The sequence below is a fragment of the Theropithecus gelada genome, chromosome 5 (assembly GCF_003255815.1).
Source record: "Theropithecus gelada isolate Dixy chromosome 5, Tgel_1.0, whole genome shotgun sequence".
NCBI lineage: Eukaryota > Metazoa > Chordata > Mammalia > Primates > Cercopithecidae > Theropithecus > Theropithecus gelada.
In genome coordinates, this window is record NC_037672.1 from 160,499,251 (window position 1) to 160,504,379 (window position 5,129).

Consider the following 5,129-nt stretch of genomic DNA (forward strand, 5'->3'; position numbering starts at 1 on the left):
AATATATAAATAACATATATAAGCTGTTAAAATTATTTTCTTTAAGCGTTTTAGTCTTTTAAATTTAAAATATATTTTAAAATATACAATTGAAAATAACTATATAAATACAGGTAGAGCATCCCAAATTTGAAAATCTGATGTTTGAAATGCTCCAAAATCTGAAACATTTTGAGCACCGACATGTTACTCAGGGGAATTGCTCACAGAACATTTTGGATTTGGGATTTTTCTGATTTGGAATGTTCAGCTGCTAAGTATAATGCATATATTCCAATTTTTTTAATTGAAATCCAAAACAGTTCTGGTCTTAAGCAAATAATTTAAAATAAAGAATACTCAACTTGTTTGAAGTATGCACAGTTTCATAATGCAAAATTACCCAATATGGCTGGGAACACAACTTCATCAAATAAATCAAAGACCTGATACCACCTTCTCCCCTATTTAGAAGAGGCTTTCACCGACAAAAGGTCAGCCAAAAACTTTTAAACCAGCATGCCAAAAATGTAGTTGTCTTGGAGAAAAGTTCATTATTCATTTTAGAGATCATTTTGGAAGCCAGTCGAAAGTGTTCTGCAAATAGGAAAACATTATTCATTTATTATTAATCTTGGTTTATCCAGACAAAGCAGAGATTGGCAAATTCAAGTGCCTACTGAGATAACGAGTTACCATGAGTGCTTGGATGTCAGCTACAAGAGGGTTAGAGGGGCCTGCGTGAAACTGAAGAATACAAGACCATCTAAAGAGATTTAAAATTGAAAAACATGTAAACATTTTGTTGAAAAAATAAAATACACCTTCAGGCTGCTACTTTTTACCCCAACTTAAAGTCTGTTTAAACGCAACAATTATTTTTGTTTTATCTTTGTTTAAATTTTTCACTTAATTTTCTTCTCATAGTATCTAAAAGTATTCATTATAGTGTGTACTTCACATGAAAACAAAACCTAGCAGGATTACCAATACAAGTGGCTATGAAGGAAAAACATAAATAGTAGCAATTGATAAGTGTAATTTCTACTGGGCTGCAGCAGAGAAAACAGAGCACATAATTACTGATTACTGTGTAGGTCTACACCTATTTGTGAAAATATACGTTTTGCCATGTGAGGGTGAGTAATATTTAGGAATTGGGAAAGCTGAAATTTTACTTAAATCTTATTTAAACTGTTAAGTTTTGTTAAAATGGAATTATATAAAATACATAAATGCTGAATTCATCTTTTGTTTCTACTGTTTAAATCTGGTTGGCTTTGGAAGCTAAAGTATGGAGCAAATGAGAATAAGATTCTTGTGTAAGGCAGTTAGTTCCCTGGAAAGAAAAATGTGCTTTATCTTCCTGGATTATTGCTTTGAAAATTTTAACAGATGCTATTATGATGCATCTGTAGAATGCTATCCCACTTTTTCCATAGTTACAAGTCCTTATTTTGGGGTGGGGAGAGAAGGGGCGGAAGAGAGAGGTGGCAACAAATTTAAGAAACTTGGCCCACCTCCCAGTCCCAGGAGAAAATCATAATTAATCTAGGACCAGCATCACAATGCCATTCCCTTTGGCTAGTAATGGGGGTCAGCACGTGTCCCAGTTCTGGCGAATAAGATGTAGGCAGAAGTCTGCTTTGGGTGTAATAATTCTTGTTTCTTTCATTTAGAGATGGGTTCTTGCTATGCTGCTCAGGCTGGTTTTGAACTCCTGGCCTCAAGTGATCCTCCTGCCTTGGCCTCCCAGCTGGGAATATTTTCTATTAAAGATTTTCTTCCTGGTAAACAGGAGAGAGTACAAGAAGAACTGTGATCTATTCTTTTTTTTTTTTTTTTTTTTTTGAGATGGAATTTTGCTCTTGTTGCTCTGTCGTTTAGTAGACAGTGTTTCTCCATGTTGACTAGGCTGGTCTTGACTCCTGACCTCAGGTGATCCGCCCACCTCCGCCTCCCAAAGCGCTGGGATTACAGGCATGAGACACCATGCCCAGCGATTCTTTTCAACCCCTCTACCACCACCACCAGAGGATGTGTTGGAGCTACAGCAGCCAAAAGCCTAAGGATAAGGCCGGGTGCTGTGGCTCACGCCTGTAGATCAATTGTTAACCATTTTTCCTGTAAACCTAAAAGAAATTAAAATAAATAGTGCAGGCCAGGCACAGTGGCTCATGCCCAGAGCTTTGGGAGACTGAGGCGGGCGGATTGCCTGAAGGCAGGAATTTGAGACCAGCCTGGCCAACATAGTGAAACCCTGTCTCTACTAAGAATACAAAAATTAGCTGGGCAACATGGTGCACACAAGTAATCCCAGCTACTTGGGAGGCTGAGGCACGAGAATCGCTTAAATGTGGGAAGTGGAGGTTGCAGAGAGCTGAGGCCATGCCATTGCACTCCAGCCTGGGTGATAGAGCAAGACTTCATGATTAAAAAAAAAAAGAAAGAAAAGAAAAAGCCTACAGATAAAAGTTAATATGTTTGGTGTGGTAGACTGGAAAAATAAATGTATGAGTTCTTCATAACTTTGTGGATCCACAAGCCTTGGGACTATCTTCTTCTAGACTCCTTGTTAAGAAAAAAATTAAATATTCCCACTTTATGAATGAGTTTCTATTGTCTTCAACTGAAAACATTTCTGAGAGATACAAAAATAGATCTAAACAAGCTCCTATAAGTCTAGTAATCAGGGGGAAAAAACAATCAAGAGGGCTCACAGTAGAAGAGAAGGGGCTCTAGAAAATGTAGTTTACTTAGTATTTTTATTCTCGGTGCCTGGTCCCACCCACACACCTACAACTTTGGTCTTTTTTGTATAATTACTATTGCTATGTTGTTGTTGTTATTACATTGACTATCTCTTCAAAAACTAGGATTTTTAAACTTGGTACATGGGCTTTATGTATAGAAAACACTCAAAGGCTTTATCATATTCATTTGCTAGGTGGTTGGGTATGATGGAAATGTGAAAGTGATATAGCTGGATTTATTCTCATATAGACTAGCTATATTTTGTGGAGAAAATGCTTTTGCTTCCATCCAGATAATAACCTTGAAGTCGATTACAACCAAATCTCTTACTTTTGAAAACTAAAATATAATAACAAATGATAGCAATAGTAATTTTTTAAAATCCAAGGTATTAGACTTATATTTCTGATTGTAAATCAGCATGATCAACTTTAAATATATGAGAGGAATTTAATTCATTCTATAAACCATTTTTATTAGATACCACTATTGTATGCATTAAATAGTGGATTAGTACTTGTGCCATGTCCCACCTAACTCCTTCCCATCCTCAGGTCAAATTTAGCCCTTTGTTGAGATTTTATTTTGGCTAGAATATTTTAGCAAATGTATTGAGCCACAAGTAACAAACAATAACATTAATAACATTAATCAATTTAACCAACAAATTAATGAATTTTGGCAAATACTTATTTCTATTTAGCTATCATAACAATCAAAATATAACTTCAATATTTCTATCATCCCCAAACATTCCCATATTATTTTGCATTCAGTTATTCTTCACCCTAGGCCCCACCGATTTGCTTTCTGTCTCTGAGGTCCTGTTCCTTTTTGTTTTTTATTCCTTCCCCTTCTGAACTTCAGTTTGGATAGTTTCTATTGCAGTGTCTTAAAGTTCACTGAATTTTTCTTCGGCAGTGTCTAATCTGCTCTGAAACCCATCCATTGAATTTTTTATTTCAAATATTATACTTTTTATCATTAGAAGCCCCATTTGGTTTTTCTTTATATCTTGCTCTCCTCATAATGTTAATCTCCTTTTAATTCTTCTAGCATATATGTATATTTCTTTTCTTTTCTTTTTTTTCTTTTTTTGAGAGAGTTTCACTCATGTCACCCAGGCTGGAGTGCAATGGAGCAATCTTGGCTCACTGCAACCTCTGCCTCCCGGGTTCAGATGATTCTCCTGCCTCAGCCTCCCCAGTTGCTGGGACTACAGGCGTGCGTCACTACACACGACTAATTTTTTGTATTTTTAGTAGAAACAGGTTTCGCCATGTTGGCCAGACAGGTCTCGAACTCCTGATCTCAGGTGATCTGCCTGCCTCTGACTCCCAAAGTTGCTGGTATTACAGGCGTGAGCCACTATGCCTGGCCCTTCTAGCATATTTTAAAAAGATTTTTTTAAGTCCTTGCTTACTAAGCTTATTATTTTGTCTCTCTGTTTCCATTAACTAATTTTTCTTCTGATAATGTGTTACACTGTCCAGTTTTATGACATATCTAGTTTTTTAATTAAATGCTTGACATTATTTGGGGAGGTTGGATTTTATCTTGTATATTTTTAGAGTGTTGGACTTTGTTCTGACAAGCCACTTGTTCCTTTTGAATATTTTAAGTCTGTTAAGGCAAATGTAGGGTATACTTTGCTCTAGTGTTAGTTTAGCTCCCCTACAAAAGCGTAATCTCTCCAGGGTTTCCACCGAATGCCCCAGTGTGTTCAATCCGGCTCCTCCACTCTGACTGGCTAGGACTCAAATGTGGCTTAGCCCTCTGTGAGTTCTGGGAACTGTTTGGTTATTACCTTTCCCAAGTTGTCATTTTCCTGGCCATGTAAGATGTAAGCTTTATGCAAAGGTACTCTAAAGATTTCTGGAGATCTTTGTGCAGTTTTCCCCTTATAATCATTCTGCTTTCAAAATGCTAGCCAACATAGGCTTCCTGAGCTCCAATCTCTGTTCCCTTATTTGCCATGCTGTGTGTCAGATGCCCTTCCCTGTAGCACTGTCTGGAAAGGGCTTCTAGGAAGAAAGCCGGAAAGATAGTGTTTTCTCTCTTTCATAGACCACGATCCTGTGCTGCCTGTTTTCCAATATATGAAACTTTGTCTACTTATAAACTTTATCTAGTTTTCTAGTTGTTTATGGCTGGAGGGTAGATCTATTGCAGTTACTTCATCATAGCCTCAGAACAGCATTTAAAATGTTTTGAATGTTAATACTTTATACTGGGCATATATTCTCCAGAAAACGATATCCCAACTCGCGCTACTCCTTATGTCTAGCACCCCTCTGATTCACACATTTATATTACTTCTTGACCCCAGAAGACTTTGGAATTTCCAATTACACCAATTATTACTAACCTTTATGGAGTAATTTTAAAAAGATGTC